A 13,399-nucleotide genomic window follows, 5' to 3' on the forward strand; every position below is an offset into this window, starting at 1 on the left:
CTTCCCTCCCTGACTGTCTGGAGACTCTGGCCTCAGCTTTCAACCTCCTACGGCCAGTGGAGGATGAGGAAAGGAGTGGTAAGAGGTCAGCTTTCCTGGAACTGGACACTGAGCCTCCATCTTGCTGTTCCTGGACCCCAGAAAGCACAGAACTAGACAAATCCCACCCTTTACATGTCCTTCAACTCTACCTCCCAGCCATCCATAGCTTGTAACAGCAAAAATGTCCCTTTTAATCTCATGAGGCAAAGGAGAGGATGTTCCACCTGGTCAAGGCATCTCACCTGGGTCCACTGGGCCCGAGCAGGGTGAGGGTAGAACAGCCTGGGGGTCAAACAAGACAGAAAGGGGAGAAGGGAATGGAGGGGCTGGTTGTCAGGACACTGAGGATGAATATATCTCCCCACAGAGGCTAAGTGCAAGCGCTGAAGAGGGACCTCCTGCCTCCATCCAGGGCCTCTGATAATTGCATAGACACTCCTTCTCAGAAGGCCTAGTCCCACTCAAGGGTCAGCTCCAGGGACTTTAGTCTGTTTCCCCAAAATGGGCATGATGCAGCTTGCTGAGTCAGGATTCTGACTTTTAGGACTAGCATACTCCCTGTTCAGCACAGGAGGAGCAAAATGTCCTCCCACAGCCCAGGCCTCCAACTGTGCCTCCCTTACAGGCATCTCCTTTGTGGAACTCCAGGCCCTTCTGGCTGCAGAAGAGGCCACAGGCCAACACAGGGATAGCTAAGGACTCTGCATGTTTCCTGGGAGGGCTGAGGGCTGGCACTCCCCACAGCAGCTGAAGGCAGAGCAGTCACTGCCTCTGCCCTCTTGAGTCTGGTGGGGGCTTCCTGGTGGGGGATGCATGAGCTCAGGCCTCCTGAGGCAGGTAGGAAGATAGTTGTTCCCCCAAGTCCACACACCCTGCTGGAAGCAAATCCCCTGAGCTCAGGGACTCAGCATAGTTTGTGCCTTATGTGAAACACCCCCACCTCCAGCTCCACGACCTCCACCATGTCCATCAAAACAACTGCCTGAGGAAAGCTCAAGGCTTCCAGGAAAACTTACAACACCTGATGACAGGCCCTCAACCTCCCTTTCTCCAATCATTTAGAAAGTGTCGCGACCCCTTGCCCGCAAGGAAGACGCAACTCAGGAATCTTCTTTCAGCAGTTTATTCAGGTCCTTGATATTTCTTCTTCTCCCTCTTGGATGCCCCTCCCAGCCTTAATAAAGCATCTCAAGCCCCAATGCAAAGCTGCCACGTGGAGCTTTCTCATAGGGTGATAAGGGATTACGTGCCAACTCTCCAAAAAAGGAGTTGTTTATCACAGGCCACAGTGGAAGCCGGCGCCATCTTCTAATGGAGGCCACAGTCTATAGGAACGGCTCACCACAGTTCCCCCTTCTGTTTTATAAAACAATGCAGGCGAAAGTAGAGGTCCTATCCCACTGTGCAGAAGTGGCTGCAATGTATGGTTCAGTCCTAAGGAGGCGCCTTCCCCAGACCTGATCCCATATCAGCCGACGCCTTTTTTCGTAGGGCGGGGCGTGGACGTCAAACCCGCATGCAATAGGACATGCTTTCCTTGAGGTCCGTTGAGGGATCACTCAAGTGCAGTGCCTTGCCTCGCATCCTGCATCGTGACGACGATGAGAAGTAGGATAACACAGGTAGCCTGGTAATGATGACAAAATTTAAGTTGGCAACACAATCCCTAAGCCCCAGAGGAAGGTAAAGAGTCTGTAGCCGAGAAGAAAGACCAGTCCTGAAACCCATCTGCGTGCAATGGTAACAAGACCTGCAGAGTGCAAGGGCTATTCAGCACTGAGAAAGCATAGGAAAGAGGGCACGCCAATCCCAGTGCAATGTGAAATTAACTTGGGGTGCAATGACCATGCCCAGAAATCACTGTTTAAGATGTGCAAGCCAGATTTGTGGAGAAATGCCATTTTCTAAGGCCGCAAGAGCCTGTACGATCATAGCCTTCTCTTTTGCATGGCGAGTTTTAAGACGACAGAGAAGCCACAAACAAAGTACAACACCGAAGCAACACATTGCCCCAAAAATGCCCACTCCCACCCATTCCTTAAAAAAGGAAAAGGCAGAGGACAGCCAACTGGTGAATTGACCCAAAGTCACTGGTTCGACACAGGTACTATTCAAAACAGCAATCTGAGTTGGTTGAGACTGGATCAAGTTTTCTGCTTCCAAGGACCAGGTTCCGGATAGATATTCCCCGATGATGCAGGAGGCATTTCTGGAATCATTAAATCTGACAGAGGTTATACATAAATGTGCACGTTGATCAATACAACCCAAATGTACTAGGTCAGACAATTCCTCAACTTGAGCTTGAAGCAGATCTATCCTTTGATTAGCAGCCAAAATCCCAGATAAAATGTGTTGATTAATTTTACTTTGGGATTCAAGTACGGTGGATGTTTGTTGAATAACCTGATTAATAGTGGCAGCAGTTTGTACTTGGCTGGCCATGGCTACTCCAGCTGTAACTGCTGCAGCAGCAGATACCGCCACAGCTGTCACTATAGCTGCCGTTATTCCAAAATCTCTACGGGCTCTAATCAGTTCAACAATAGGAAAAGACTCTGGATCTGCAGTAACTGGGATCGGGACAAAGGTTGGAATTTTCATAATCACTGCCGTAGTCCAGGAGCCATTCCAACACTCAGACAAGTAACAAGTAACATTAGAACAATTAAGCATCCCCTGTAATGTAACATTAGCCAAAAGAAACAGGAACAGAGATTGGAGACAGACTGCTGCGGAGGGTAATGTAGCATTAGATAATTGTGAATTATTTGCAAAAATTTTAAGCCTCCTACCTCGCTCCGAGTCTTGGGTAATGCCAGAAACATTAAACAGCCAACTTTGGACTCCTAATATTTCCCTGGGGAAACACAAGCGCGGACTAGACTAGCCCAATCTGAGGGAGTCATACAAAATCTAGTAAGTCCCTCCACCTGAGTGAGAGTGAAAGCGGCATCTATGCCATAAGTGCAGACGGATTCTGCCAAGGTTTTAACTATCTTAAAGTCTAAAGGCTCATGATATCTTCCCCTATTATTGTCCTGAAACACCGGGTACGCAAGTCCCATATCTGTATTAACTGTCCTCCAAACTTGCGCATGAAAAGATCTCCCGGAACCTTGGCTCCCCCCCACATACGGGGGTGGGGCAACAGGCATCATATCTTCTTCTAAATTTTCAACCTCCTCCTCCTCAGAATTCTGTTGACCAATATTAGATCCCTCCCCCTTCTTACAGTAGGCATGCGTGCCTTGTGTCTCCTTTTTCTTCTTTTTCATTTTTATCTTATGTAGTTGTTGTAACAATATATCAAGGTCCTCAGAACTCTCTGAGTCGCTTGTGTTCTCAGGCTTTCTGAATTCAGTCAAGTCTGGGTAGAGCCTTCTCCTATTTTTATCTTCAGGCTCTTTTGCCTTCTCACTACTGTTACTTTTGATACTCTCTGCCACTTCACTATGTGATCTTTCAGATTTTTCCTCATGTAGTTGTTCAAGAACGGCCTGACCCTCACTCACAGCTTCTTGGCATTTACCATCTGTAAGGCAACTACGGACCATTTTCCAAAGGGGTATCACCCCACCCTCTAATATGCCCTGCTCAGAAGCAAAGTCCAGATCTTTGCCTAATTTATCCCAACTAGGTACAGTAAGGCTGCCCGAAAATGCAAACCACGGTGCAGCGATATCTATCTTCTGTAAAAATCTCTGTAAAGTACTATGTTTCACTTCCAGGCCCTTGGAACGCAACAGGCCATCTAGGGCCAGGAGAAGCGGACTTGAAGATGCGGCACCCATGACACAACAACAAAGGAAGCACAAAAAACAAAAGCGAAAGTAGAAGCGAAAGTACACAGTGCAGCTGCAATAAAATGTAAGGCTCTCTCTGTATTTTCAGAAGAGCTGCCCCGCTTTGGTCGCGGATCCCACTTACTAGGGACTAACCCCGCTTTGGTCGCGGATCCCACTTACTAGGGACTAACCCCGCTTTGATCGCGGATCCCACTTACCTGGGACTAACCCCGCTTTGGTCGCGGATCCCACTTACCTGGGACTAACCGGTGCACCACCCCTGACTGCTGAAAGTTCTGGTTCCCGGGTCTCGGCACCACTTGTCGCGACCCCTTGCCTGCATGGAAGACGCAACTCAGGAATCTTCTTTCAGCAGTTTATTCAGGTCCTTGATATTTCTTCTTCTCCCTCTTGGATGCCCCTCCCAGCCTTAATAAAGCATCTCAAGCCCCAATGCAAAGCTGCCACGTGGAGCTTTCTCATAGGGTGATAAGGGATTATGTGCCAACTCTCCAAAAAAGGAGTTGTTTATCACAGGCCACAGTGGAAGCTGGCGCCATCTTCTAATGGCGGCCACAGTCTATAGGAACGGCTCACCACAAGAAAGGGTTTACAATTGACAACATGCATCTCTTGCAACACAGAAGGGCCTCTCTCAGAAACTGAGAGCCATTCCCTTGAAATGTAATCATCTAGCAGGATAAGGCCTCTCTCCCAGTCTCTGTGGGAAGACAGAATTCTTAGACAACTGTCACAAACACGATTGGCCTAATTGCATTTACAATGACTAAGTCTATTTTTTACTTCACTGACTCCTATGCTCATACTCTTCCCCATCCCTCACTTCCCCTTTAAAATACCCAAATTAACTCTGCACAGATCATAAAGGAGTTCAGGTCTTTCCTCTACCATGATTGTTTATCTAATAAAATCTGTTCCCACTGCTTTACCTGATGTCTTGTTGAATTTATCTGTGACATCATTACAAGTGAACATTCAGAAGAGGAGAGAAAGGAGTCAAGGGGACCACCTAAGCTCCATCCGCTGCACTCAGCCCCTCCAAGCACAGCTGAAGCCCATGGAGCAGAGGCAGAGGAACCACATTCAGCAGGTGCACATGGCTGAGTGCCCAGTCCACAGGGTGCAATGGACTTGCCATCTTTGTGTTCAAGGCCTGGGCTGGAGGCAGAAAACAGAAGATGCCACAGAAGCCTCTGGGAAGTGTAGTCTTTGAGATAGTTACTTTGCCAAGGACTGCCTCCATTTTAGGATTATGGCCATTCAACAGTGTCCACTCTCAATGTGAGGAGAATCTACACACAGAAGTGAAGCTCCCAGAAGCTTCTGGGAGCTGCAGGCTGCACATCTTCCCTTTCCATGCCCCAGGGATTCTGGGTAGTACAGTCCATCCTGTCTGGGGCTGCCTCCCACCCCACTGCAAAGACTCCTTGGATCTGTAGCCCCCTGAGGTTTCTGGGTAATGCAGTTCTCCTGTCACTGCCCCCTTCACTACAGAGGCTCTGGGGAGCTGTGGGTCCCTGGAGATTCTGGGTAGTGCAGTCTGTTGTTCTACCAATGCAGCCCTCACATTCACCTGGACCCTGCCCCACCAGAGGATATGGAGAGTGTAGTCTGTTCTGCCCACCAATGCCTCCTCCCACCCTCACCTCAAAGGCTCAGAGGAGTTGTGCACCCCCTAAGGAAGCTGGGTAGTAAGCCTCAGTGCTCTACCAATATAGTCCTCACCACAGAGGCCTCTAGGAGCCACAGGGGCACATTCATCCAGGCACCTCCACAGATTTTGGATAGTAGCAGTGGTAGTTCAGTGTCCATGCAGTCCTCACCATGATGGCCTCTGGAAGCTCTTGCCCCCTGCTGATTCCAGGTAATGTATTCTGGTGTTCTACCAATGCAGGCCTCACACTCACCTGGACTCTGCACCCAGGGATTCTGGAGAATATATTCTGTCATTCTGCCCACTAATTCCTCCCCCACCCTCATCCCAAATGTTCCTGGGCAGTACACTTCAGTGCTCTACCAACATAACCCTCACCACAGAGGCCCCTAGGAAACACAGGCACATTCATCTGGGCACACCCAGGGATTCTGGACAGTGTTCTGCCCATGCAGGCCCCACCATATGACCTCTGGAAGATTCAGGCCCCCAAGGATTCTGGGTAGTGTAGTCTAGCATTCTTATTCAGCCCTCAAAGCAGACAGTCTGAAGCCTCAGCCGCTCTGTGCCCAACTATCCACCTAGCTCCTCCTGGGCCCTCCTGGCAGACACTGAGGGAAGCTACACCCACTACAGGAATACCAGTTGGGACTGAGGGGCAGCCTACCAAGTTTGGTTACACAGTGGGATCCCAGGTGCTGGGGTGGGACCAGCGCTATGCTGTCTTAGGCCTGGTGAGATGACCCCTGGCCTAAGTTCTGAGGCAACCTAAAAACCAAGGCTGTAGAGGGGAAGCTATGTTCTAGGGGAAAAAATGTCATTGACTGGAGTTCAGGATCTAAGGGAGGGGAGAATGGAGGTCTTCTGTGGGGACAATGGGGGACACAGGTCCACACTAGTTTTGAACAAGGCACCTTATAGTACTGGATTTGTTTTTCCTTTAGTGTAATACCTCCCTTTGCTGATTTTCATTGTTGTTTTTAATTTTCTCCTCATGGAATATTTTGCCAAGTATGCTTTGTAGTGCAGGCTTTCCAGTTGTAAATTCTTTGAACTTTTGTTTATCATGGAAGATTTTTATTTCATCATCAAATCTAAAACTTAATTTTGCTGTATATAAGATTCTTGGATGGCATCCATTTTCTTTCAGAGCTTGGTATATGTTGTTCCAGGAATTCTAGCTTTCAGGGTGTGGGTTGAAAAGTCTGCAGAGACCCTAATTGTTTTCCTCCTATATGTAATCTGATTCCTTTCTCTTGTGGCCTTTAAAATTGTCTTCTTATTCGGTATGCTAGGCATTTTCATTATAATGTGACTTGGTGTAGATCTGTTCTGATTTTGTACATTTGATGTCCTGTAAGCTTCTTGCACTTGATTTTCCAATTCATTCTTCATGTTGGGAAATCTTTATGATATTGTTTCATTACTTTGTTTGTAACTCTATGCCTCACTCAATCCCAATAATTTTTTAATTTGGTCTTTTAATGTTATCCCATAATGCTTGAATATCCTGCTTATGGTCTTTTACCATCTTCACTGTGTGGTCATACTGCCCCCAGCCAGTGCAGGCAGCTAAACTAAGGGTCACTCAAGTGAATTTCCTAAGGTATCAAATAAAACACAGACACACAATTTACCTTTAATTTAAGCCCTGGGATAATTCCTCTGCCCTAGGCCTCAAGCTCCCCAAATGGGAGAGTGAGGAATGTCATGAGAAGCTGGCAAGAGAGAGAGCTAGCCCATTCAGGAGTGGTCTTTTATTGGGGGGACTCTCATTCTTTAGAAATTTTCATACAAAAAAGATCAAGAGGGGCGGGGTTACAAGGACAAGTAAGGTAACTCAACCCCTGGGGCTTCTTTCCCTCTGGCTGGGAGCCACTGGAGGAATGTGCCCCATGGCATCTCAGGCCATGCAGCACTCCCAGGTGAGATGAGTGCTCTGCCATCATCTCCCATTCAGAGGCTGGTAGAGGACAGGTTTGAAGCCCATCTGGCCACCTCTAGGTCCTCCTGGTATCAGTAGCACTGATGTGGAGGGGGATCTTGCTATAACCTGACCTGTCTTCACTCTGCCCTTTCACAATGCTGTCCTCAGAGGTGACATGAGAGGTGAGTCAGAGTCCCTTCTCTAGAGAACTGCATCTCTTAAAAGGAGTTGTTGGCTGCCTACCTCACATTGGGCAGGAGAAAACAGTTATTGTTGTGAAAGAATGACTGGATGCATCTGAATAACAAATATTCAGCATTTTGTTAGCTCAATATTGCATACAAAAAGTTGATAAGAAATATAAGCCCAAGAAAATCAAAGTGCATTATGAAATTCTTTTTTATTTTTTGGTACTGGATATTGAACTCAGGGGCACTTGACCACTGAACCACATCCACAGCCCTATTTTGTATTTTATTTAGAGACAGGCTCTCATTGAGTTGCTTAACGCCTTGGTTTTGCTGAAGCTGGCTTTGAAATCATGATCCTCCTGCCTCAGCCTCTGGAGCCAATGGGATTACAGGCTTGAGCCACCACACCCAGCTGCATTGTGAGCTTCTTGAATGTTAAAGATTCTGATTTTGTATTATTCCTAAAGAGCTATAACTTAGATGGTGTACACATGTCCAGTGTACACCTCTGATTTTCCATGTATATATATGCATGATCACCAATTCCAGGACCCTAAATCTCTCATGTCCACATCCACTCTGTACCCCCACCCCAAGTAGCCACTGCTCCACCTTAAGTCATCCATGACCCTGGGCTGTATCTGTACCTATATGGGTGGGGTCATCACTAGCATTCAGAATCATGACTTTGGCTGTATCTATACATATGTGGGCAGAGTTGTCACTAACACTCAGAATCATGACCCTGAACTGTTTCTGTACTTAGGTGGGTGGAGTTGTCACTAGCACTCGGAATCATGACCATGGGCTGTATCTGTAGCTAGATAGGTTGGGTGATAACTAGCCCTCAGAATCATGACTCTGGACTGTATGTGTACATAGCTGGGTGGGGTCATCGCTAGCACTCAGACCAAGACAGCTCCTGACAGCCATACATTAGTGCCCCTCGCTGGCAACATACCCCAAAGGCAACCATTGTTCTTGGCTTCTGTTGCCATAGTCTTTTCTTAAATTTCATATAAAGGGAATGATCATACTGCATGTTCTGGAGCCTGGCTGCTTCTGCTCAACAGCATTCTGAGATTCATTCACTTATGCTGTTCCAAGTATCTTTACTTTTCCTTACTGTATAGAAGTTTGTGGCTTAATGTGCCACAAAATGATTGGGCACTCAAACACTAATACGTGAACAGGCTGCAGTGTTTCATCAAAGGCACTATGGGCATTCTCCTAATACTTGGTAGCACAGGCATGCACTTATTTCTCTTGGGATATAGCGAGCAGTTAAAATGCTGAATTATACCATGGGCAACTTTGTTTCCAGAAGAAACTGTCAATTTCCCAAAGTAGCTATCCAAATTTATACTCCCTTCAGCACATGAGTTCCAGTTCCTCCACATCCTTAATGGCATTGGAAACTGTGGGATGTTTTATCCACTTTGCAGGGTGGACTTGTGCATCACCATGCTGTGTTGTTGAAGGATTGTGCCCATAAGCACATTTCCATATGCATATTGTCGATTTGGTTTTCCTTTCTCTGGAGTTTTTACACATATCCTTTGCCTGGTTCATGTTGGGTTGTGATTTTTCTTAATTTCTACTTTTATTGCTTTGCTTCTTATAGCTGGAATCCAGGGTCCCATGCATGCTAAACACACCCTACCATGAAGCCACATCCCAGCCAAGCTTGTCCTTTTTTTTTTTTTAATACAGTACTGGGAATTGAACTCAGGGTCTTGTGCATGGCAGGCAAGTGCTCACGGAATTATATATATTCCCAGCCTTTTCTGATTTTCTTAAAGATGTCTTGGAGGCAAATTTGGTATATATATATATATATATATATATATATATATATATATATATATATATATATATATATATTAGTTGTAGATGGACACAATACCTCTATTTTATTCATTTTTTATGTGGTGCTGAGGATCGAACCCAGTTCCTCACGTGTGTCAGGTGAATGCTCTGCCACTGAACCACAACCCCAGCCCATATTTCTTTATTTTAACAAAATCTATTTATTGTACTTCCTTTATGGTTAACATACTTGCATTCTTTTTGATAGACTTTTGCCTTCCCCAATGCCATAAAAAAATAGTAGTGTGGTTAATTACATTAAAAGACTTCTAACTGTAAACTTTCCAAACATACAACTGTCTTCCAAGTACAATCCTCACAAGAAAGGTGACTGAAATGGGCAGTAAATTTCTTATGTGTAAAAGACCTCCCTAGTTCCCAGAGGCAGCCTTTTCCTGCTGTACATTTGACTCAGTTTCCCTCAAGACAAATTTGGGTTTCGAGATGGCTCCTCTCTATCAGGTGTTGCAAATAGAAAAGAGGAAAGGTTAAGACACTGGGGCTCTCCCCAGCTCTTTCTCTTCTAGGGGAACTTTCCATTGCATCTTCTCAACAATTTCTATTTCCACTTTATTAGTCAGAACTAGTAACTAGTTTAGAAGCATGGTCACATTTAGCTTCAAGGACAGTGGAGACATGCAGTTTAGAGCACATTGCCATTGTGAGTAGAGTGATCTGTGGGCATGAAAGGAGATTAAGCTCACCATTAGAAGTCTGTTAAACCTAGTATGTCTTATTTACTTTTTTAGCTGTAGATGGACACAATACTTTTGTTTTATTTATTTTTATGTGGTGCTGAGAATTGAACCTAGTGCCTCACATATGCTAGGCAAGTGCTCTACCACTGATCCACACCCCCAGCCCTAGTATGTCTTTTTTTTATTTTTATTTTTGGCCAGGTATACATTCATTAGCTATAATACCATTAGGATGGGGGGAGGAAAAGGGGATTGAAGCCAGGGTCTCACACTTGCCAGGTGAGTCTTCTACCAAGTGAGCTATATCCCCAGCCTGAGAATAAGTCCATATTCACAAATATTATTTGCAAGTAATTTCTCTCCCAAATGTCTATTTGATGGCAGTTTGTAAACTGTTGAAATGATCTCTCCTTGGCTTCCCCACACACACACAAACACCCATACAATTATTAACTATTCCTGAAGCTTCTAGAACCTTTGTCTTTACTGTGCTGGGGAGCAATAGAGGGACTTACTAAATGTACAAGCCAGTGGTGGAATTATTGGTTTACTGGTGACAGATCCAGGACTTCTTACTGCTCATAAATGAAAGCTTCATTCCTGTCAAGTTTCAATCATCTGAAAAATTTTTCATTTAAGAACATTTATCCTTAACTCTGTAACACTTCTGCCTTCTATGTGCTGAGGTCACTAGATAAGATGGCAAACTTAAACCTAAGCCTAGTTGGTAGTTACCTGAATTTGCACTTTCTCTTAGGAGCTTGTTCTTATTTGGTACATCAATGACAAAATACACTTTTACAGTTTACCAGATTAGGATATATAGACTTTAGTAAATATTTGCAACTCTTTACATAGGTTTCTCTCTGTCAATCATCCGTCTCCACCCCAGATATCTTTTTTCTTAAACATCTTTGTTTTTTTATTTTTTATGTGGTAGTAAGGATCAAACCCAGTGCCTCACATGTGCTAGGCAAGCACTCTACCACTGTTACACCCCAAAATTTTGAGACTGGATTCTGAATAATGAGTAGAACACCACAAATACTGGGCATTCAGAAATCAATAGCTTCCTCCCCTCAGGGAGCAGTTCAATTCCCTTCTCAAATAAATAGCACAAAATGGAGAGTGTTTCAGAAATATTTACAGTGCTGAATCCTCATAGTTTTCACAGATAGCCCTAATCTGCCAGGATCCTGCTCTTCCCAATCAATGCTCATTCACATAAAGAATGTGCCGAGGTTGAAGGAAAGTGTCTCTGTGAAAGCAACTGGATTTGATTTTCACCACCCTGATTCTACAGCTATACACAAACATCTCAGCTGTACCACTTCTCAAAGCCCCTGGCTTGACACACCACCTCGATGTTTTGAGCTCATCATTTCCCATGTTATTGTTGTTTGAAAATTTTCAGCAGCAGCAACTTCTCATTTCCCCCAGAGCACAGAATCATATGTAAGCATGATTCTAACAGTTAGCTTCCTTACTTTATACCATGTGCCAAGTTCCTGCCACAGAACATGAAAGCCTTCCCTCCTACCACATGAAACCACAATTCCCTACTGTCCACAAAGCCTTGCAAGCTTCTGCCTAAACTTCACTCTCTGGCACCAATTCCTGAAGCAGTCTGAGTTATTATGCAATAAAACACACACATTCATGGTTAACTTGCCTAGTGTATTAAAAGGATACTAAATAATTCAACTTAAACACAAGTGACTAAGTAAAAAAATGACACTTATTAAAACTGTTCTGGCAAATCTATACAGAAGGAACTAATTAACAATCACATCAAGATGCTACCACAGAACAAAAGCTCAGGTTGCTTTTCTGTTCTTGAGAATTTTACTGAAAATATGGAATGTTTCAGCCAACCTTAGTTATCATGCAGGGCACTCTGAATGGTAGTCACATCATCATGACTCCTACACTGTGAGGGTTACTTCTCTTAAAAGAAATCAAGATGGGGCCTGGAGTTGGGGCTCAGTGGTGGAGCACTTACCTGGCATGTGTGAGGCACTGGATCCTAGCACCACATAAAAACAAATAAAGGCAATAAGTCCATATACAACTAAAAAACAAGAAAAGAAAAGAAATCAAGATGCTCTAGCCAGCAACCAGGCTATAACAACCCATGGAATATGCATCATATTGATTTCCATAACTAACAAGTTAACTGCCAGGACTGCTTACTAAGGGTGAAAATGACAGGAAGTATTTGTGGTGTTGCTAAAAATTCATTTTTATTAGCCATAGTTATACAAAAACCAACTTGTGTTTACTAAGAAACATATTGGTATAGAGGGTAGGAACTCTGGTAAGCAATCCTGTATATGCCATCTGTTTCACACACGGCATTTCTAAGTCAAACATCCAACTATACAAAAGCCACATGAAGTAACCCAGGAAGATATTTAAATCATTTCTGTAGGCCTTAGGATGTATTTCTTAGTGAAATTCTGATTATTACATTTATTTACACACTAAAAAATTGTATTTGTTTACCATTTAAAGTTCAATATTTCCTCCCATCTTTTCATAAAACTTGGATCATCTACAAAATAATTTCCCTTAAAATTATTTCTAAAGGAGGGGCTGGGACTGTGGCTCAATGGTGGAGCACCTGCCTCACATGTGAGGCACTAGGTTCAATCCTTAGCACCACATAAAAATAAATAAAGATATTGTGACCATCTACAACTAAAAAAAAAATATTTTAAAAAATATTTCTAAAGGAAATTTTTCCAGATTAAATGAAATAAGAGGCATTTTAGAATGAACATTCTGATACCTGATGAGGTGAACCTTACTGCTGAGGCTTTCCCTCATGTGATACAATCAGAAATCTTCACTCCTACATCATCATCATCATCACTAGAAGCTGGCCATTTCTAGATGAAGAAACCATAATGGGGCTGGGGATATGGCTCAGCAGTAGAGCGCTCACCTAGCACATGCAAGGCCCTGGGTTCGATCCTCAGTACCACATAACAATAAATAAAATAAAGATATCATGTCCAACTACAAGTAAAAAAATATTAAAAAAAAAAAAAACAGAAACCATAATGTATAGCATGGTCCTCTAAGGTATGGGCTCCTGACTCCTACATTTGTAATTTTGATAGTTCTGCCATTCACTGGTTCTAATATTTTTCTCTTTAAAATCCCAATGACTAATAAATAATAAATGTCAGCAGAGTCCATTCCAC

General features: G+C 44.1%; 1 long non-coding RNA gene across 1 annotated transcript; it reads right to left on the reverse strand.

Moving 5' to 3' along the window:
- Positions 1-1,149: 1,149 nt before the first annotated feature.
- On the reverse strand, positions 1,150-9,440 carry LOC139706746 (uncharacterized). The gene is made up of 2 exons (XR_011708402.1): positions 4,087-9,440; positions 1,150-2,266 (listed from the first exon to the last, which is right to left on the reverse strand). It is a non-coding gene; the product is annotated as an uncharacterized lncRNA (long non-coding RNA).
- Between the last annotated feature and the right edge of the window lie 3,959 nt (positions 9,441-13,399).

Source organism: Marmota flaviventris, chromosome 1 (genome assembly GCF_047511675.1).
Source record: "Marmota flaviventris isolate mMarFla1 chromosome 1, mMarFla1.hap1, whole genome shotgun sequence".
Classification (NCBI taxonomy): Eukaryota; Metazoa; Chordata; class Mammalia; order Rodentia; family Sciuridae; genus Marmota; species Marmota flaviventris.